Source organism: Saimiri boliviensis, chromosome 11 (assembly GCF_048565385.1).
Source record: "Saimiri boliviensis isolate mSaiBol1 chromosome 11, mSaiBol1.pri, whole genome shotgun sequence".
Taxonomy (NCBI): domain Eukaryota; kingdom Metazoa; phylum Chordata; class Mammalia; order Primates; family Cebidae; genus Saimiri; species Saimiri boliviensis.
The window spans coordinates 79400159-79423605 of record NC_133459.1 but is presented as its reverse complement, the minus strand read 5'-3'; the positions used below and the strand labels follow the sequence as shown (position 1 = coordinate 79423605).

At 34.9% G+C, this 23447-nt stretch overlaps 1 protein-coding gene and 1 pseudogene across 28 annotated transcripts in view; both read right to left on the bottom strand.

Annotated features, from left to right (window-relative positions):
• The window catches only part of ADGRL2 (adhesion G protein-coupled receptor L2), a 682132-nt gene that overhangs the window by 130447 nt on the left and 528238 nt on the right, over positions 1–23447 (bottom strand). The gene's annotated exons all lie outside the window — the stretch shown is intronic.
• Positions 1278–23446, bottom strand: LOC141580284 (large ribosomal subunit protein eL21-like; annotated as a pseudogene).

Genomic DNA, 23447 nt, shown 5'->3' with positions numbered 1-23447 from the left:
CAATAATGTCAATCTACCCTTTAAAATTATCTGTTTTTGAAACTTAAGAAGTTTTTGTTTCATCCATCTTAGTCTCACTCTTTTTAAAATTCCTTAATAACTAATATACTATTAGGTATCCACATTATAATCTGGCATTTTACCATTTTTCTTCCCTTAAGTTACAAATTTTGCTAGTTTTAACTTGAGCCAGCGAAACAAAATTCCAGAGTAAATGTAGTATTTCTTTTATTATAAAGTACCTTCTGCTGTATTCTATGATGACAAAAAACACACACTGATGCAAATAAGAAAAAAAGCTAATTCTAAATTCTTCTATAACAAAATAAGACTTAATGAAAACTGTTTAAGGACTAAACCAAGCACATTCATGTGGTTTTTTTCTTTTTTTTTTTCTTTTTTCTTTTGAAATGGAGTCTTGTTCTGTTACCCAGGCTAGAGTGCAGTGGTGCAGTCTCAGCTCACTTATACAGCATCTACCTCCCAGGTTCAAGTGATTCTCCTGCCTCAGCCTCCCAATTAGCTGGGACAACAGGCAAGCACCACCACATGGGGCTAGTTTTTGCATTTTTTAGTAGAGACAGGGTTTCTCCATGTTGGCCAGGCTGGTCCTGAATTCCCAACCTCAAGTGATCCACCTGCCTCAGCCTCCCAATCTTGGCTGGGATTAGAGGCGTGAGCCACCATGCCTGGTCCATGTGTTTATTGATAAAGAACAGCATTAAATGTTAAAACACATTTTAGAATTGATACTGACAGAATCAATAAAATATAAATTTCTCTTAGTACAACACTGCACAGTAACATCTTTAGTCAAACATATGGAACATACAGAACGAGCCATGACATTCTGACATCTCTCATAAAGTGCTAGACGAATTTCTTAAATTGACTAAATGTTACTGAAATCATTAAAACCTTTGTAAAACTAGCTATGATAAAATACTTTGCTACTTTATCATCCTATTAAAATGTCAGTGAGGCTGGGCGCAGTGGCTCACACCTGTAATCCCAGCACTTTCGGATGCCCAGGCCGGCGGATCACCTGAGGTCAGGAGTTGGGAGACCAGCCTGGTCTGAAGTGGTGAAACCCTGTCCTACTAAAAATACAAAAATTAGCTGGGTGTGGTGGCTGGCGCCTGTAATCCCAACTACTTGGAAAGCTGAGACAGGAGAATCACTTGAACCCAGGAGGTGGAGGTTATAGTGAGCCAATATCGCACCATTACACTCCAGCCTGGGTGACAAGAGCAAAATTCTGTCTCAAAAAAAAAAAAAAAAAAAAAAAAAGACAGTGAAATATGCACGTATCCTAAATTAATAAGGACATGTAACAAAAAATTATCAAAATAAGCCAAAGTTATACAATTGCATAACTGCATACTTAAGAACAATCACCTATCACATGCTGAAAGTAGTTTCGTAAGACAAAATGCAAAACAATAAAGAATAAAAAGAAAACTAAAGGTAAGGAAAATTTTAAAGTTAGAAGCAAACATTCTCCTCTAGTAGATACCTATCACATGCTGAAAGTAGTTTCATAAGACAAAACAAAAAATAAAGAATAAAAAGAAAACTAAAGGCAAGGAAAATTTTAAAGTGAGAAGCAAACATTCTCCTCTAGTAAACTTTATTTCACAGCTTAAAGTCAGCATTGATGTTGGCCCCCTTCCAAAATAATTTCTTAATTTTTAAGATAAGGGAACTTGAACCAGAGAAAATAACTAATTAGACCCAGAGGCAGACTCAGAAAATTCAAAATCCCAAATCTCGGATTTCTAAAAATTTTGTTTCCTCAAAGTACTTTTTGTGTCATGGGGCATTTTTCTAATGAACAGAGATCTAAGCGACTGAACTCATACGTTATATGATTATAAAATTTGCTATAGATAGTGCATATTTAAGACTTTAATATACACTTAAAAAGACTTGCAGCCAGGTGCAGTAGCTCACTCTCTTAGAATCCCAGCACTTTGGGAGGCAAAGGCAGGAGGACCACCTGAGGCCAGGAATTCAAGACAAGCTTGGGCAATTCAGAAAAACCCTGTCTCTACAAAAATAAGTAAGTGAATAAATAAAATAAAAACGAAGTTTTTTAAAAAAAAAAAAGACTTCAAAGGAATTACCTGTTATTTAGTCTTTAAAATACAGAAAACCAGTCAAGTGTTTTTTATGAAACATTCCAAGAAAATGTTAGTTTCTGGAAGTAAGGATTTCTAATAATTTTTAATTTTCTTTCCAATTTTCTATGATGTCTTAATTTGCTTGGAATTTAATAAAGTCCTTAAAAATACTTTAAATTAAAAAAGCCTCATAAAAAATTAAAGTCTAAATGACAAATAATGATTATTAATTAAATAACATAAAAAATTTTATTTCAGGGCCAAACACAGTGGCACATGTGTGTAATTCCAGCACTTTGGGAGGCCAAGTTCAGGATTTTGAGATTTTTGAGCACAGCCTGGACAACATGGCAAGACCCTGTCTCTACAAAAAAAAATACAAAAATTAGCCAGCCACGGTGGTGCACACATGTAGCCCCAGCTATTCAGGAGGCTGAGGTGAAAGAATTGCTGAAGCCCAGGAGGCGGAGGTTGTAATGAGCAGAGATCACACCACTGCACACCAGCCTGGGCCACAGAGCAAGATGCTTTCTCAAAAAAAAAAAAAGAAGAAGAAGAAGAAGAAGAAAGAAGAAGAAGAAGAAGAAGAGGACGAAGAAGAAAGAAGAAGAAGAAGAAGAAAGAAGAAGAAGAAGAAGAAGAAGAAGAAGAAAGAAAAGAAAAAAAGTTTTATTCTAGGGTCATTTTACTCATATGAGAATTTTTTTTTGGGGGGGTCTTTTATTTATTTATTTATTTTTAACGCCTATTACGCCATGAATTCATAGGGAATAGGTTCCAGCAGTTCAGGCTCCTTCCCATTGGTTCTCACAAAGTGTGCTTCTCTGGGTGGAGCAGGCTGGCGCTTCAGTTGGACCCAGGTACCTTTCTCTTTGGCTTCTTTCTTTTTCTGATCCTTTTCCCTCACACGTTTTAGGAAGTTATCTCGGCTCTTAGAGTGCTTGATGTGCTCAATACGCACATCAATTCTCTTGGCAAGAATCTTGCCCTTAACTTGTTTGTTTACAACAATGCCAACAGCATGCTGGGTAACATTGTAGACCCTTCCAGTTTTGCCATGATAACATTTGTGGGGCATTCCTTTTTGAACAGTACCCATTCCCTTGATGTCTACAATATCATCTTTCTTATAGATTCACATATACGTGGCCAAAGGAACAACTCCATGTTTTCTAAAAGGCCTAGAGAACATGTATCCAGTGCCTCTCCTCTTTCCCTTTGTGTTCGTCATTTTGGCGAATTACTGGAAGATGGCGGTTCCGGCCGAAAGGGCTCATATGAGAATTTCTAATGTAGAAGTAGAAGAGCAACACACACTACAATATTCAAATATTCAACACTCAAAAAATACTACACAATGAGATAAAATTAATAGCACTGAATTGATACAATATTTAAACACTTTCTTTTCAAATAAATCTATTTATACAAAATGTCAGAACTGAAGTGGCAAATGTTTTAAAATAATCTGATGCTCAAATTATTAAAATGTAAAACTTAGTGACAAAATTTTCCTTTACCATCTTAAACTGTCCATTATTTTCAATCTTTAATAGTAGCATCTTCTTAATCTTTCTAGTTACCAAAATAATTTGAATGTTCAAATATAATTACTTAAATTCTAAACAATTTCATAGAGGTATATATCAAAATTATATTTACTCAGTCAACACTGTCCAATATGTAGAAAAAATAAATTATAATAGCTGTCATACAACTATAGAATGGCATGTTAACACACCATAAAATAAAAATTTCCATAGTAGGCTGAAAATAAATCACAGCCAATAGAAAATAAGCACTCTAAATTACAAATAGCACATTTTATATTATATCCGAGAAAAAATGGTAAATATGTCTGCATTTTATTTCATGTGTCTTTTGTGTTTACATTTTGCAAATATTTTTTTTTTCAGGACCTTTTACTTGGTATCATTTTTACGGTGTGCTGAATTTTCACAGTACTTGATGTAAGTATTCAACCCCAATTCTGATACTTTTAAGAAATATCAAGTCAAATACTGACCCTGTGCAGTCTGTTGAGGCTGAACATCTAAAGAGGTAAGGATGTATCATGTTTAGAAAGACAGCAAAAATAGGAATAAGAAATATACTCTCTCAAGTCTTGGTTCTAAACATTTTTATACCATCTTTGTTCTTGCCCTAAGAGGAATTTTACAGGACAGTAAAATGATATTCATTGTCCTTGGTTTCAGTTCTTCACACCATCAACTATGAAAGAAGTTGTATTTAGTAAAAACTGCATAAACATAGCATTTACTGAATGAAATAACAAATGACTTCATGAATAAATCAAAACAAGGAATAGTAGTACTGTAGGCTTAGTTATTAATTCTGTGTCGTATGTGTTACTGGGTCTGGCTTTCCACATTTTGACATGTTATTTTACAGAATTTCAAATTTTATATATGTAGCCTCAATCTAAATCAACACTGGCAGTATCCCCAAAAGAATAATACTGACTTTCAGTGGCCAGAACTAACTGCTTACAACTCAGAGTTCTGGAGATTATATAATATTTAACTGTTATCCTCCCTGATTTCTTGTTTTATCTCCACTGTAGTCATTTTTAAGTTTTCTTATTAATGACTCCCAATGTGGTCATTTTTAAGTTTTCCTATTTCCCTAATCCCAACTAACCACGAATTTTAATTTCACATGAGATAAAATATATTTCCACACATTTTCAAGGGCCATTCTAAAATATCAATATAAAAATAAAGATTTGGTTGATAGCAATAAAGGGTAAAGAAGATTAACTGCTGTATAAATAAGATAAAAATTCCAAGATGGTTATATTAACGGTATACACAAGCCAATGATATTCTCTCCAAAAATGCCACAAAATAGATTTTTAAAAATTTCTCCATGTATCCAATAATTTATTTAATATTGTCATATACCAATAACCCAGAAATTTAAAATAAAAATAGTGCTATATTCAAATTACATTATTTATGGATCAGGAACAAAATCCTTTGTATATAGATGCTGTCAATGGATGTTGATTTGAGAGAAGTTGGTATATGAAAGTTGCCACCAAAAAGAACCATCTGTGGACTGACAGATAAATGCTTTTCTTCTACTGAGGTGTCTATGCAATGCCAAAATATCTAGTCAATGCAATTATAATAGTTAAGTAAGCTGTCTGGCACCAGAGACAAAAGCATATGTTGAACAGAACATCTTCCACTTTCTCAGTCGGCTCTCTGCAGTAGACCTAGCTCAAGTGTAAACAGTGCTTACACATTTATAAACCTTTAAAGTCATTTCCTTTTTACATATATATGCATTGCTAAAATTATGCATGATTAAACCAGATACCACATTACATATATCTAGAAATATCCCAGATCTAAAAATACAAATGAATTTTCATTATTATGTAAATATAAAGCATCATGAAATTCTGCTGTGCCAGACATATCCAGAAATGAATGGATCTCATCACTACATTATTGAGTTAACCCTGCCTAAATCACCTAATTGTGCATAAATTTCCTCCAATACAAAAGTAACAAAACAACATAAACTTCACAGAGCTGCTGGAAGCATTATCCAGGACAATGAATAAAAAGCACCTAGTACAGTGATTAATATCCAGTAAGGGACTGACAAGGCAGTCATTTGTTTTTAGATTTAAATTAAAAGCACAAAATAAAGACACTAAAATCTAGTTATCTATGTGTATCTATAACAGAGTTTCCCAAACTTTACTCACATTTATTATTCAATGATTAAACATGGTTATTATTTAATGATCAAAGCAAGCCTCACATTAAATGCTTGTTATAAATCATGGAATATTAAGGCCTTAAATTTTTTTAAATTCTGTAATTAAGTATATCCCACAAATAAGCGTGGCTAAGTTTCGGCATATTACTAATATTAGTTGTATTGTTAATGGTAGTAACTTCATTAAACCAGGCTCACAAATTAGCCATCAAAACCATTTATATTGTTATTTCTTATCTTGGTGAATTCATGATCCACCTTGACTCCCGACAGTCGTCACTCACCAGACCTAGATATATTTAATAAATCACCATTTCTGCTGGTGCTCAGTTCATTCTAACTCAAATGATCTGCTGACAGGCACTGCTAAAGGGGCAAAGCCAGCCCGACCAGGAGATCCTACCAGCAATCAGAAACAGCTGATTGAAAAAGACCTGGTTCTTTGACTCAAGGGCAATCAGTCCATGATCCTGACAGCAGTGTAGGCTGTGGCTTCATACAAAAAGCAGCAGCCCATGTGTTTCTCTCATTCTCAAGAATTTGAACTGGGAAACATGAAGCAACTCCAGAGTCAGAGAAACAGCTGCAGCTGACAGGGTGGCACAAGACTGGGTGAAGTACACCAGATATCCTAAAACGAAACTGCAATGGGGGGAAAAATTAAAAGGCCGAATTGAGGAAAGAACCAGCTAGCTGGTATCAGGCAGAAGCAGATCGATACAAAGGGAATCCATGGGCTGAATAACTAAGCAAGTAAACAGAGTCCCAGAAACACCTGCTACTTCAGATTATGGATCTGTGCTAGATATGACCAGTTTCCACACCACCTTTCAAACTCCACAAGGACCAGCGAGGGCAATATGACTTCCCCTGGACACCTGGAATAAAGTCCAGTTGACTTTATCCCTAAATATCCATTAGCTTTTGTCCCTTACCACCAACAAACTTGAATAAATCGCCCTTTCCCTCATCAGTGATTTTCCAAATTGCCTCACTTCTACTCTGAATGTGATTTCTGAAATTTCAACAATTATTCCTTTTATCTACTCCCACCCAATTTTTTTTCTAGTCTCTTATTCTTTCTTGCTTGGATTACTCCAATATTCTTATTTAAGAAAAAGGGCACAAGTAGGCAGACCACAGGTTGAATACAGCTCAAAGGCATATTTCATTTACCCCCTCAGTTTCTGTTTGAATTAGTTGCCAATATTTCAAAATATAGGGATATAACATTCAAATCCAATGACTGATTTTTCTTGGGGAAAAAAATTCAGCTCAATTGACAACATACTCATATTGAAAAGGTATTAAAATTTCCTGCTGGCAAGTAAAAAATAATAATAAAGTTTAAAAAATATCAAAATACTGATAAAATAATCACTGGAAACTGAATAGCACCGGCCTATTTTGTTTTATTTTTGTTTTTGTTTTTTTTTTTTTGTGGGGTTTTCTTCTTTGGAGAAAGGGTCTTGCTGCTGTGTGGCCCAGGCTAAGTGCAATGGCACAATCAAGGCTCACTATAGCCTTGAACTACTAGGCTCAAGTGATCCTCCCACCTTAGCCTCCTGAGTAGCTGGGACCATGGGTGCATGCCACTATGCCTGGCTAAATTTTTTAATTTTCCATAGACACAAGGTCTTGTCTATGTTACCCAGGCTGATCTGTTAACTCCTGGCCTCAAGTGATCCTCCCACCTCAGTCTCCCAAAGTGCTAGCATTGTAGGCATAAGCCACTGCACCTGGCCTTCTGCCTGCTTTAGACAAGCATGTGCTTTCCAGTTTTGTATCTTTTTTTTTTTTGGAGACAGAGTCTCACTCTGTTGCCCAGGCTGGAGTGCAGTGGCGCAATCTTGGCTCGTTGCAACCTCCACCTCCCGTATTCAAGCAATGCTCTGCCTCAGCCTCCCAGTAGCTGGGATTTTTATAGGCGCCCACCACTATGCCTGGCTAACTTTTTTATTTTTAGTAGAGGTGGGTTTCACCAATTTGGCCAAGCTGGTCTTGAACTCCTGACCTCATGATCCATCCACCTCAGCCTCCCAAAGTGCTGGGATTACAGGCGTGAGCCACGGTACCCGACCCAGTTTTGTATCATGTCTTTATATCCTGCCTACTTCAATTGTTTATGTTAATTCCCTGGTCCCACAGGAACTTGTTCAATATTCTCACTGCCTTCAATAGTCAACCCCATCCAGCCTAAAGAAATACTTACAGAATAAAACTCTATAATCACCTTTGAAATTGTTCAATTATCATCTCTCACCTACATGATAAAGTTCTAACTCTTCCACATGAGTAGTCTGGCTCCAACTTCATCCAGAGCTATCTTTTGCCACTCCTCACTTTCTGCACACACTGACCTATTTGCAATTCACCCCATTTCTTAGTGGCAGTATTTTTTTGCACACTCTACACCCTCTCCTGGAGTTAAGGGGAACTCTTCTGAATTGGTCACCTCTTGCTCATTCAGGTATCTCTGCTATTTGAGTTTCATCTGAGTATACCATCTATGCAGCTCTCTCTGGGTTCCCCTTTAGGTGTCATAAGAAACCACCATTATTGTTAAGTTCCCTAAAGACAAGACTCATACCTAGCACACCACATAGTCTGGGTACATGGTAAATGTTCAACAATCACTGATAAATAAATGTTTAAACATTTCTTTTCTAAGCATCGACAGTTTTAAAATATAGGCATTTTCCCAATTTTATAATATATAAGAAAACCCCAATTAACTAGCTGGAGTAAGTTCACATAGCTGCTAAGTAAAAGAGTCAGAATTTGAACCATTGGCTGATACACCAAAACTTTCTGCCTTTGAGTATATTATACTTTCTGACTTTCCCATGAAATAGTTGTATAAATGTAATTTCACCACAGGATATGTCAGTGAAAGAAAACAGAGACCAAGTCAATACAAATAACTACAATGCCTAATCCTAAATCAAAGCTGACAGGATAATTCCTGTGGTTCAGTAGTATCCCTGAAATTTGAGTGGCTGTAGAAATGCCACGACAACTTTCAGAGTCCAAGGGAAACTATAAAACATTTTCATAACATCTTCGCACTTAGCATTTATCTTGCCATAATGCAAAGATGATTAGAAAACAGAAACAGAAAATCCAACCTACAATGGAAAATTTACTAAGAAAATTCACTGCTCATAGAATAGGCAAAAGGCAGATCCTAAACTCTTTTACAAATATATTTATGACAAAAAAAAATGATTAACAGAACTAATTAAAGGATAATTATGTGATGCAACTGATTAAATTTCAAGAAAAGTAAGTTACAAATGCTTCAATTAGAGCATCCTGCTCAAATACTGTTTCAATTTGAGCAGTACTTAGTAACATCTTGTGATATAAATTTACACAACATAAAATTCTAAATTTTGTTCTCATTCATAGTATTATAAATTTCTTTTTTAAGAAAAGACAGAAAAATAAAAACCTTAACTTTGTCATAGTAAACCTTTTCAGTAAAACCAGAAAGACTGAAGAAGCAAAAAAAATCTTTCATATGTCTTTATTAAGACTTGATTTGCTTTCATTTTTTACATTCTTGGAAAATTTCACTGCTCATTCACAAAGGTTGCAAATCATAAAGTTTTTAAAGAGATTCAAAGATAAAACCTAATAAAATGTTCCAGTTTTCTTAAAAACACCAACTTCGACTCTTTTGCCTTCACCAGGATCTCTGAGTCAACAAACTACTGACAAGTATCATTCTCAGGACATTAAGGAGTAAAACCCTTGAAAGCAATCATCCTTTTCACACAGATGGATATAGGTGTTCTCAGTGTTCTGTATGGCATCCTCTTGCCACCTAAGCACCTGCAGTCTTACACTGGCCTGCTAGGCATTCCTAAAAACACCTGGGGGCAAGCTGTTTACTTAAAAAAAAAAAAAAAAACAAACAAAAAACTAGACATTGGAAGAGATGAAGGATAATTAGCAAATAAAACTATTCCTGGCACTCTCTCCACATTAGTGGAGAACCAAGCTCCAAGCCAGCACCTGGTGAAGGGAACTGCTAGATGTGATAGTTCCAATTTACACATTCAGCACAACATTCTGTCTGCCTGTCAATTTGAAACAGTTTCCTATTCAGTGGTAACAGATAACCCAAAAGAATGCAGTGTCAAAATGCTGACATGAATTTTTTATGCACCAACTAGACCCTCTCCTCTGGACCAGCTGCATCCGCCTCTTCATTCTGGGAATGAACTGACAGTTCAGTCCTTTTTTCTGCTATACCAAAAAATGTTGATTTTTACAGGTTAAGTTTAAAGTATCAGATCTTCAGACAGAACAAATACCAATAAAATTTTTCTTAAGCACAGGTAAAAAATAATTTAATGAAGCTAAATAATTCATTGTGTTGGTGTATCTTTATTCACATAGTACAGTACTTCTCAACTGTCAAAACCATTAAAGTATGTATTTCTAATAAACACAGAATTTACTAATTTTGTTTCTAAGCTGACAGAGAGGATGAGAACAGAAATAAGCCAGAAAGGCACACAGCTAGAGATCGCATTTACAAATGTACATTTACAAATGCTAAATAAAAAGGAAAAGAAATTTTTACTCCAATTCATGGAGGTTCATTTCCTCCAAGTCTTTTCACATTTTCATTTCATAATGATCATACTTTGAAGAAGTAATATAAAAGGAGAGTTAAGTCAATGTTGTATCAGGGGAGAATTTTCTTACTCTCTTCATTATTAAATGACAAATACAGCAACTATGGTTACAGAATATGGCTTTTCGTTATTTTTTTTCCCACATACGTACCAGATTAGATTCATAAATATCTCTTCCCATAACAAGTTACATCTTTCTCTTACCAGGTGGTTACCTGGAAGATTATTAATTTCTTCTAATGATGCAGCAACACTCCTCTTCTATTTGCCTTATAAAACAGCAATGCATTCTTTTCAGTTACTTTCAGTGGTGCCAAAGTTTCATTTTTAAAGTGGATTGACTTTCTAAAATAATTGTAAACCATTCAGGAATAAAGCTTGGCAAGATAATGCTTTAATTTGAGAGATACCACTATTGCTTTAAAACGAGGTGATAATGAACTATTACTATTAGATGTTAGGATTAAAAACTAGCACTTCTGAAAGGTCAAATCCATGCTGAAGACTGTCAATGAAAAATTCTTAAGTTTTCTGAGCAAACATTTTAGTTACAAAGTACTTGAGGCTATTCTAGAATAGGTCATGGTTGTACAGATTATAATAATTTTTTAATTTGCCATTCTAAGTCCGATGCTTTCCTTTTCAAAATTAATAATATAAAAAATACATCCTATAGTTGTACTGTGTATTGACCTCAATTTCTACTAAATATAGAATTGGCTAATTTTTTTTCTAAATTAGACACAGAAGGTAAATCATAAATTCATTTGCAAATGTAAACAGAAAACAAGAAATTCTGACTGCCACAATACACACACACACACACACACACACACACACACACACACACACACAAATTTAAGTGGCTATTTTATGACGGTTTCCCCCAAAACGCTATGAATTTTAATATTATAAGCTATAAACATATGAACATAATTAGGAACAAAAAGAGCCAAAAGTCATTAAGAACCAAAAAAGTAATACATTTTCAGGTGTGATGTATAAATCTATGTATCATTGTAAGAAAATACATCATTGCCCATTATGAAGATAAAATTTCCTCCTTACATTTAAGCTAAAATCAGAGAAGGATTTTCTAGTGAGTAAAGAATTCACAAGACAAGATCACAAGTATTTTCTAAATGACTAGAGATATTCATTACTGATCATTTTTAACTGATGCCTTCATAATTACTTATCTTCTACAACACATTCTCAAACGATAGAAAGCAAATGGCAATATTAGCTGGGCTCATCAATCGATTTTAAGAAAGAAGCTCCATATTTAGGGAAGAGAAGCCAACGTTAGCTGACTTAAGTGTAGGTTATTACCATCCAGGTAATTTAAACAACTACTAAAGTCTCATAATAAGGATTGAGGCTGCAGTCAGTAACTAGGGTTTGCTACAATTAAGTTTTAAAATATACTTAAAGTATACTTAGCTGTTAATCCTAGGGACTGTATTCCTGCAAGATATACTCTATCTATGCATTTATGGATACTCCTTTGTTTTTGATATTCATAAACCCTATTGTTTTTGAGTGTTCATTAGTGAAATCCCTGATCCATAAATTAAGTATATATTTAAAATGGTACCAAGAGCTTTGGTACCAAGTATCTTTTTATGTGCTTCTCAATCATTTAAAATAGTTTCGAATGCCTAAGCACTATGAAAAATATAAAAAAAAAAATAAAACACTGTGCCTAACTTCAAGGAATTAGCTAAAACATATAAAGGAGGTGTAAGAGATATCAACAGCAACAACAACAAAACCTTACAGGAAAGAAGTACCTATAAATTGCTCTGACCAATAAAAATGTATTTTAAATGTATTTTCTCAGTCACATTAGTCACATTTCCAGTGTTCAATAACAACTTGTGGCTTACTGTATTGGACTGTGCTGTGCTGCTATATAAATTCAGAGGATTTCTGTTTAGATAAGAAAAAGTCTCCTAAAGGTTACTGGCTTTCAAAAAGTATATTAAAGAACAAAAAAGAACTGAATAGGTTGAAGAGTGAATTTACTGGCATTGTTTTCAAGAAAGAGTATATAGCTTGGTTGGTGCTATGGGAGAAGAACCTCACTTTTTGAGGTCTGTGAACTTTATGCCATGCCTTTAAGATTTTGTTTCACTTAGTGAAAAACAGGTCGCAGAACTGACTAGATTGAAGGAAATAATGAAAATATTAAGTATGAAAGACAGTGACTCACATGTTGTAGATATTCAAAAACCGAAAAAGGGGTAAAAAGGGAGGAGGAGAAAAAGAGGACAAAGAGAACCAGTACTAAGACAAGACACGCAGCAGAGCTGCTGCCTTTCAATTCACTAGAACAGACTCGTATTAGACAGGTCTGAGACTCTAATGAAATGTTACAGTTAAGCCTCAAAATGATCTTCGGATGCTGGCAAACGCTTCTTTTAATATTGTGCTCCAGCACCTAGATTAGTAAAAACCAAAGTACCATCTACCAGTAACCATTAAATAAGTATAAAGTAGCTTTCATTCTGGTATGAGTGTGAAAAAGCAATGTGGCTGTTTCTAGTGGGGAGGAGTATTTCAGCAGGACGAGTCAAATACTGAGTCTGTCTACTGACTATGGCACAGTGTCAACCATATTGTGTCCTTGTACTTCTTGGTATACAGCATTTCAAAGTGTTCAACTGAAATGTATTCCAAAATACAGAGTTAAAGAGGTGCTACTCATTCATGTTATTTATTTGTATTTCTCTTCTAAATCTATGTATTTAAAGGTGTCAAACTGTATATCAGAGTTTATAAAGCAAATAAACATTATTCAGGCAGGTGTCCATCCACTGTGACAATCTGTCCACACCTTTAAAGTCTTACTCTTTTACCAAACATGCAATCTTAAGGCATTTTTATATACTTATCAGCATTACAAGAAAGTCAATCGTCCTAAGACCAAAATATTATTTAAAATCAAAGTCAGATTCATCTTTTTTGGACAAAATTACTAGAAACATTTGTTTGGACCTTGTCTGAAGTGTTTCAATTTTATATCATTCCATTTTAACTTGTCTAATCAGTTGAACAAAAGTACTTTATGTAAAATGATTCTTTTAGTTGCCTTAGCTACAAATCCCTGCAGGATACTATAATTGAAATCTACTCACGTAAGTTAGGAATAATTAGGGCCCCAAATTAAACCAAACACAAAGTTAATTCAAATAGTCAGCTGCTGTCATTTAAATGGTTACGGGGTTTTATTGTTGCTTAACATTTCTGAATGCTTTTAAATATACTTTGTTCTTCTAGTCGTATTTAGTATTTCAGTACAAACAGAAATGGGATTAAGAAGCAAAGATTCACCAGCCTTTCAAATGGACTCACACCTACATCCAGTCTTTTGTCACTGAAGGTTTTCCACTCAATCAGTGCTATCAGTCAATTAACAACTCTGTTGAAAGAATAGAGTGACAGCTCTCAAAGGCAAGTTTTTTGGTAAACAAAGCAAGATCACAGACTCTACATTGAGTGCCATTAATACAACAAAAGTAGGAGCTTTTGAAAGCTAACAGGGATGGTTTCTATTTGCTTAACTCTAAAACAAAGCAAAGGATTAAACGAGCTTCCTGTTGTAAGCAAACAAAAGGGAAAACATAATGTCCAAAACACATACCTGAAGGATGGGCTCAGGAGGCCCATGCCTTTTAACTATTTTAATGATGACTGATAATCAGTCTGAATTGATAACTAAATATAATTAAGAGTTACAATTCTTGTTATAATTGCTGCAGGTTTTCAGTGTTCTGATAGTTAATGGTTCTCAGCAATAGCTGGTAACTTCAAAGATAAATTGTGCTATTTAAAAAATATATGCTTATGGCTGTAAACTTTTGAAGATTATTTGAAAGTTGGAGTGTTAGCATGATTGATTCTCCTGTACTGTACACAATTTTCACTAAAAGACAAAGTAAATCTTAACATAGTTTTTCATCTAAAATGGTAATAAACATTAAGAAAATTCTGACATAAATTAGCTCTTTTGATAATTACCATTAAGTTACGCAATGTTTAGCAATATAAAGTACACTTTAAATATTCTTGAGTAACAGCCTCATGAGATAGGAAAATACATTAATGATCTGAAGCTAAATATAAAGTTCTACAGCAAGAAAACTGGACTGGCAGTTAAGCAGAGCTTGACAAAGAAACAATCTGCAGGCCTTAGTTTCTTCTTCTGTAAAATGAAAAATTCTACACTGCTAAATTCTTTAATTCCACCAAAAAAATCAAAATAAAAATACTTTGACCTCTCAGGTACCTGTATAGAACTCTTTATAGGGCCGGGCGCAGTGGCTCAAGCCTGTAATCCCAGCACTTTGGGAGGCCGAGGCGGGTGGATCATGAGGTCAACAGATCGAGACCATCCTGGTCAACATGGTGAAACCCCATCTCTACTAAAAATACAAAAAATTAGCTGGGCATGGTGGCTCGTGCTTGTAGTCCCAGCTACTCAGGAGGCTGAGGCAGGAGAATTGCCTGAACCCAGGAAGCGGAGGTTGCGGTGAGCCGAGATCGCACCATTGCACTCCAGCCTGGGTAACAAGAGCGAAACTCTGTCTCCAAAAAAAAAAGAACTCCTTATATTAAAAATTTGCTACTAACTTACTTTTGAGAGGTTTAAAATGCTGAAGAGTCTAATAAACTTCATTAAGAAATAAGTATACCTTGGGCCGGGCACGGTGGCTCATGCCTGTAATCCCAGCACTTTGGGAGGCAGAGGTGGTTGGATCATGAGGTCAAGAGATCAAGACCATCCTGGTCAACATGGTGAAACCCCGTCTCTACTAAAAATACAAAAAATTAACTGGGCATGGTGGCGCGTGCCTGTAATCCCAGCTACTCAGGAGGCTGAGGCAGGAGAATTGCCTGAACCCAGGGGGCGGAGGTTGTAGTGAGCCGAGATCGCGCCATTGCACTCCAGCCTGGGTAACAAGAGCGAAATTCCATCTCAAAAAAAAAAAAAAAGAATAAAGAAATAAGTTTATCTTATAATTGGTTTTATCATAAAATTAAAACAAATCACATCAGCACCCTATCTTTGCCTCTGAAAGAAAAGGGAAAAGAAGATTGTGTCCACTAACAAAAAGAAAGAAGAAAATCTACAAAGTGAAAAACTCACTAGATAACCTTAGGTAGAGAAAATGTATTTAGCCATTTTTAATGACCAGTTAACAATCAAGTACTTCCATCCTATACTCTTGATGCTAATAAGTCAAGGAATTAATACTTAAGTGAAAACAACTATTGTTAGTTGTTTAAATATATTGACTTTGAAAAATTAGTGGAATAAAAATAAACTTTTTCTAAATAAAACATACACTTTGTATTACATGATTTTATAGTGTTACTTTAAATAATAAAACATTTGTATTAAAATGCTATTTAAAACACTGTTTCTGTGTATGATAGAGTGAAAGTAGGACAGACTAACAGGGAATAGAGGGAAATATTAGGGAGAAAGGGTCAGGCTGCATTGTTGCTCAGAGATTTTTCAAAGCAACTCACCAGATAAAAGGTCAATAGAAAGCATATAAAATAGGATTAGAAGTGCAACAAAATATAAAAATGTTCAGTAAAGTTTCAAGGTAGCTTAGTTCCTTTTTTAATAAAATCAGTTATACAACTGAAAGTGTTATTATTTCTATATTTCAACTATGGTTGTTTGGGTTTAAAACAAACCTTGATTTTTAACAATGGAAGTCACTGTCATGTAAAATTTCATTTTCTAGACTCAACAGTTTAATAACCAAAACTCCGTAATACAGACGTCCTCTCACAGACCAGCAACCTCAGCATCACCTGGGAGCTTATTAGAAATGCGGAAGGCCCATCCCAGATTACTGAGGCAAGAATCTACATTTTAACAAGATCCCTGAGTGATTTATATGCACATTAAGTTTTGAGGGGCATTGTTCTGGATAAATAAGATGTTTAAAATCCAGCATGACCTCCATCATCTTTCTAGGGCAGCTGTACACATCTCTTCCTGAGTCTTCTCTCTCTCTGGATCCTAATACACATTCTTTCCTTTCCTAAATGAGCCTTCCTGCCCGTGCAATGGGTTCCATTTCCCTTCCTTCCACCTGGAGACAAATTCAGGTATTCAACAAACCTACTAAAAGCAACCAAACAAGAAAACTGTAAAAAAAATACTTTGCTTAAACCAGGAAATACACTTAACCTACAGCACCTGCTTCCTTCACTTTACTTACCAACTTTTTAAAAAGCCTGTCAACATTCCCTCATCACAGCATTCTACCATATAAAAGTGGCCTCTTAAAATCCAACAGGCTTTCTATTGTAATGTGTAACTAATTTAAGGAAGTCTCTGACTTGTAGTAACATACCATATTGCCTCTAACCAAAGCCTGAACTTAATACAGGCATATCTACCACCTGGCTTAAATTTTAGTACTATGAAGAGAAAAAGAAGAATCAGTAAGGGAAGAGAGAACTAATTAATGATTAATACACACAGACAAACACACACCAATTAGATAAAAAGAGATGGGTACAAGAATAGTAAAACACACCCTGTAACTATGCAACAAAATGAGAATTGTACTTGGATCCCTTTTTTAGATTAAATCCCTATGCAAAAGAAAACTAGGCTTCATATGAATCCCCGCTTTTTTTTTTCCAGAAAATTCTGTTTCTTGAAACACCAAAATTCCTAAAATTCAGAACTTCATCTTCATGGTGGGGTATTTTAATCACTACAATCACGTTTTAGCTTCTCTCAGCTGTTTAACAACATAAAAACTCTTAAAAATAAACTTTATTAAATATATGAGACAAAATCATTTAAGTAGAGATTAGCTCTGATATCAGAATAAGAGCAGTGACATTTTCATTCACAGTTCAATCTGTATAGATATAAACAGTGTTTTATTTATATTGTTTTTACTTTATTTTTGTTCTTTCAACCATTATCCAGCATCTATTTTTAATTTGGCTACGTTCCAACTTCCAACTACTTTGCTGGTTAAAATTTAATTCTTACCAGTTGGTTTAACATTAGTTCACTTCATTTTAAATTAACTGACCAAAGACCTTAGATCTCACCTTATAAAAACATTAATTCCCAATAAATTAAAAATTTAAACAAAAACATTTAAGAGCTACAGGGAAATACAAGTGAATAAATATTTAACTGAGAGATCAAGATACGCAATTTTAAGCATAAAAATAATGAAAGATCTCAGAAAGTAACTATACAACAAAAAGGGAAGAAAAAAGGGTGCAATAATGCAAATGTAACAATATCCTGACAATTGTTAAATCTGCAATTAGTGTTATATTACAAATCTTTCTCTTCTGTTTGAAGATTTCATCAAAAATGTAAACAATGTAAATTAAACTAAAAAGCAAACAAATAAGTTTTCATAATAAAAATGACAAAAGGGGATTCTTATCAATAAATTGTAAAAAAAAATTAAAAGTATTAGCAATATAAACAGAAAAGTTAGCAAAAGCAATGAACAGAGAATTCATATCAAAACGACAACTGACCAATAAATAAGTCTACAAAAAATGTTTTTGTCCTCAGAAATATCCCCCAAATTACAAATTTAATTTTTAGGCCAGGTGCGGTGGCTCAAGCCTGTAATCCCAGCACTTTGGGAGGCCGAGGCAGGTGGATCACAGGGTCAAGAGATCGAGACCGGCCGGGCGCGGTGGCTCAAGCCTGTAATCCCAGCACTTTGGGAGGCCGAGGCGGGTGGATCACAAGGTCAAGAGATCGAGACCATCCTGGTCAACATGGTGAAACCCCGTCTCTACTAAAAATACAAAAAATTAGCTGGGCATGGTGGTGTGTGCCTGTAATCCCAGCTACTCAGGAGGCTGAGGCAGGAGAATTGCCTGAACCCAGGAGGCGGAGGTTGCGGTGAGCCGAGATAGCGCCATTGCACTCCAGGCTGGGTAACAAGAGCGAAACTCCATCTCAAAAAAAAAAAAAAAAAATTTAATTTTTAACAGATCCCCTTTTCTACAGATAAAAGTGTTAATTCTTTTTAAAATTTAAAATCAATGCTGGTAAAGTACATGGATTTACATACTGGTTATCAATGTGTGCACATATATTTAACCCTTCAGGAAAGCCAGTTTGGAAAATGTCTATATCTCCTGTATAATTTTCAGAATTCTAGAATTCTAGCCTCAGGAAATAATCAGTTGTGAAGGAAAAAAAGTATATATAGTATGTATTTTACTTATATTTGAAAGAAATTAAGTACAAATGGCTGGCAAGTAGAAAAGGAGAATTAAAAAATTTGTATAATTAAATAAATTAAGATGCAGCTGTTAACATTCATTATCTAAATATATAATGGCACAGTAATACTGTTTCTGATAATTAAAAGCGAAAATATAAATATGAGTATATGTAGATGAATAACCTAATTTTGTTTTTATACATAATTTGGCTTTATCCATAAGAAGTATGTGTATAAGGTGGAAAAACAGAAAGAAAATGTGCTGCGGCATAACAAAGTCATAAAACTATGAACCTTTTAAAAGTTTTATCTTAATTTTTTTTAATTTTCTCTTTCCTCATGAAGATGTATCACATTCAAAATTAGAAGAAAAAAACACTTATAAGAAAAATAAGCCCTCAAAGCAAGAATTATGGCAGACATAAAAGTCAAACTCAGGAGAGTCCCATGCTGATAAGAAGAGATTACAAATGTTGTTTCTGCTTCCTGAAGTGCTGATACGTTATTCCCTTCTCAGCTTTACATTTTAGCCAAGAGATCCCAAGGCTGGGACTAGGTATTCTCCTGGAATCACTTCTGTCAAGTTGACAAAAGGAGTTCAGGAACAGGGTTGAAAGATGCCATGAGATATTCACTAATCCACATTGATGTCTAATATGTGTAGCCTGCATGGCTGTCATATGTCATTCTTTGTCTTGCAGAGGAGGGGAAAAGAAAATAAAGAGTACCATGGTGTACCAAGCATATGTTTTAGTAAGACACTCCCTTAGTAATATGGCAGATCAATCAGTTTTTCGAGACACAGCAGGTTCTACAATAGTCTTCAGATGTGTTCAATCACTTGTATTATCTTATTCTCTTATTATCACAAGCTATATTAAAAAATTTAAAAGTGTATTAATTCAAAAGATGAAGAGCTTCATCAATGGTGAAATTAGTGAGTAATGAGAAATTAAGGGAATTCCAGTTCCACAAAATTAAGGTGCTCTAAATGCCTCCTGTGCTTTTAATTAAGCTACCTGTAATATACTATTGATTCTTTCAATGTGTAACAGCTATTGTGTAAACGCCTAATACACATGTAAAAACAGTATTTCTAAAATTTACTCTAGTATGGAAGAGCCAATAACCTCTTTCCTTTTAGTAAATTATTATTTAATAACAAATTTATTTATTAAATATTTGATATGGTCTTTTCTGTCAGAAAATGGAGGCTTACAGGAATTAAACAGCCACACCATGTTTTTGAGATCTGCTGGGTGACTGTTGTGAATGGCATACATATATGAAACACTTTTCCACCAACAATAGACCTATGGGTGAATCTACACAAATTGTGGATAAACAAACTTTTTCCACGAATAAAGAGAGGCAATAGAGGATGGAATCAAGAAGAAAGTATAAGGAAAAGTGGGAAAGAAAAAAATCAACAATCAAGCACTTGAACTTTATCTTCATTTATGAAACATGGCATATTCTGACACTAAATATTGGTATCGAAGATGACCAAAGTATAATTCAAATTAACTTTTGAAAAGATGCCAGTGTATTCTATTAAGCTTAATTTTATTTTTGGCAATTTTGAGTGACATTTGAAACATAATTACCTTCATCTTGAATGCTGATAGTGATACTATAATAATTTGATTTTTACAAGAGAAGAAACAACATCATACAATTTGTAAAGGCATAAAGATTTATATTTTTAAAACTGAATTATCACTACCTATAGAGAAGAAAGCTGCTGCAATCAAATTACAATATACTCATGAAACACACTAAATATCTAAAGTGTCCTAAGAGCAATGAAGCTATTTTCTTAAGGAGTAAAATCACGTTGGTATAAAGTAAAAACATAAAATAATTTTTTGGCCAGATGCAGTACCTCACGCCTGTAATCCCAGCACTCTGGGAGGCCGAGGCAGGGAGATCACAAAGGTCAGGAGTTCGAGACCAGCCTGGCCAATATGGTGAAACCCCATCTCTAGTAAAAATACAAAAATAAGCCGGGCGTGGTGGCAGACGCCTGTATTCCCAGCTACTTGGGAGGCTGAGGCAGGAGAATCGCTTGAACCCGGGAGGCAGAGGTTGCAGTGAGCTGATATCACACCGCTACACTCCAGTCTGACAGAGCAAAACTCCATCTCAAATAAAAATTTTAAAAAAAGAGCATTTTTAAAAAAATGTATTGCTTTAGATGGATGTTAATTTACATTATTTGTGAATTTAAAAAATAAAGTTAACATTCCCTATGCAGCAAGCACAGATAAACAATTCCTATTAATTTAATGGGAGTTGTGACTCCCATTAGGTTTACAGCAAATCCCCACGTACCTTGCTGAAAATCTACCTCCTAGACTTTAGCAAATCAAATATACTGATGTGAACAAAAGTAATCAATTGTTAGATTGGGAAATCTGAAGTCCCCACAGTAAGTCAATTCAGTGTTATCATAGCAATGGTCACGTAGTTATTCTCAACAAGAACACAACAAGAGTACTATAGTGAAAAGAGACAAACTGAAGGAAGAGTTTTAAGAGCTCTACTAAACAGAGCATTTATCCCTAACAGGAAAAATATGTTTTTTTCCAATTTGGTGTAAATTTTTCAAAATTTTTTTCTGAGTACACTGTTAAAAAGAAAAAAAAAAAATCCCTTTTGGAAGACTAAAATTATTCTGAAGAAGCCTAGTTAGAGGAATAAAGAACAATTTGCAAAGACATAGACACTAACTCCCAAGAAACTGATTACTAGCTTCTGAATCATAACCAATAAACTCATCATTTTTTCCAAAAATACTTTTGAAAGAGTTGTAGCATGTCTAAACGCATGCACCCCTACCCTCACCACAACCCCCACTACACACATACAGTATGCAGTGGCTCTTAAAAGTGTGATGCTGAGCAACACCATCAGCATCACCCTGCAATTTGTTGGAAATGCTAACTAATGCTTGAGCCCCATCCCACATCTTCCAGGTGATTCCGCCGCACTGGAAGTTTGAGAACCACTACAATACTTTATTTCATATCCATGCTGTTCTCTCTCCTTAGATTATTTTTTTCCTTCATCATCATGCTCACCACTGCCTTTACCAGCTTACTCAGCTTATATGGACACACAGCTCACGTATCATCACCACTTCCGGCTACGAGAATTTCCTGACATACATCCAACCATCCAACTACTGCTCATCCCAGTGCCTCTGTGAATATCATTATTATGGCACTTATCACACTCTTATTACAACTGCTCATTGTCCTTTCCCTCATTATACAGACTATGAACCTATTCAAAGATTTATTCTGTTTATGTGCTGGCTATGGATTGAGTGCTTACTATAAGCCAGGCATTGTTTAGACACTTGAAGACATCAATGAACAACAACAAAATATCCCTGGCCTTGTGAAGCTGGCGTACTCTGTGTGTGTGTGTGTGTGTGTGTGTGTGTGTGCGCGCGAGTTTGTGTACATGCACATATATACAAGTATGTGTATATATGTACAGATTTTGTTATGTGTGTGTGTAAATCAAAGAATGAAAGGTAAAAGGAGAAATGAATACAGTAATCTGAATTATTTTAATCTTTCTTAAATTAAACCTTGGAGAATAAAGTTACTAATCCTTCTACCAAATTCAGACTATTCTGAAGGAAATACCTATATGCCAGAAACGGTTTTCACTATTTCATATTTAACACCTAAGTCTGCCTTTTCTTCTACCCAAATAGGAAAAAGACTCCATAGATACATATTTTTTTTGAGACAGAGTTTCACTCTTGTTGCCCAGGCGAGTACAATGGTGTGATCTTGGCTCACCGCAACCTCCACTTCCCGGGTTCAAGCAATTCTTCTGCTTCAGCCTCCCAAGTAGCTGGGATTACAGGCATGCCCCACAACCCACAACTAATTTTGTATTTTTAGTAGAGAGGGGGTTTCTCCATGTTGGTCAGACTAGTCTGGAACTCCTGACCTCAGGTGATCCTCTGGCCTTGGCCTCCCAAAGTGCTGGGATTACAGGGGTGAGCCACTGCGCACAGCCCCAGACATGTATTTTTCAGAGAGGTAACATTAACTCAAGTCATTATAAAATGTACTTAGGGAACTTAAAAGCAGAGTGAAAACTGGCAAGAAACTATCTCTACAACTGTATTATTATATTTTCTGGATTTATATAAACTAAATACGTAAAGCTGTTTCTGGCATATCTCACATTTGTACCTGGTGTAAAATTTTTCTTTGAAGTAAGGATAACCAACAATGTAATTTGAGGTAATTAAGTAAAATTTTGACTAATAAAATCTAATTACATATTCACTGCATAAAGAATTCAACCTGAAACCTACATTACCGATTTTGCTGAAGTAGTACTATTATTTGTAACTTGTCACTTGAGCAAGACTTCGTATGTCTGACTTACGCTTGCCAAGTCTCCATTATATAGCATAATTTAATTATCTAGGACACAGAAATTCAATTTACTTTCTACTTACTGACTATGCTTATAAAAATTGGCCAAAAGAATCAACGCATACCAGTCTTTCAACAAAACAGAATTTTAAAGAATTTGAGATTGGTTCTCTAGAAAGAAAATCAATTATAAGAAAAATTTACAAAATATTTTGAAAGTTTGGTCTGTATAAAATCATTTTTATTTGGAAGTTCTAAACA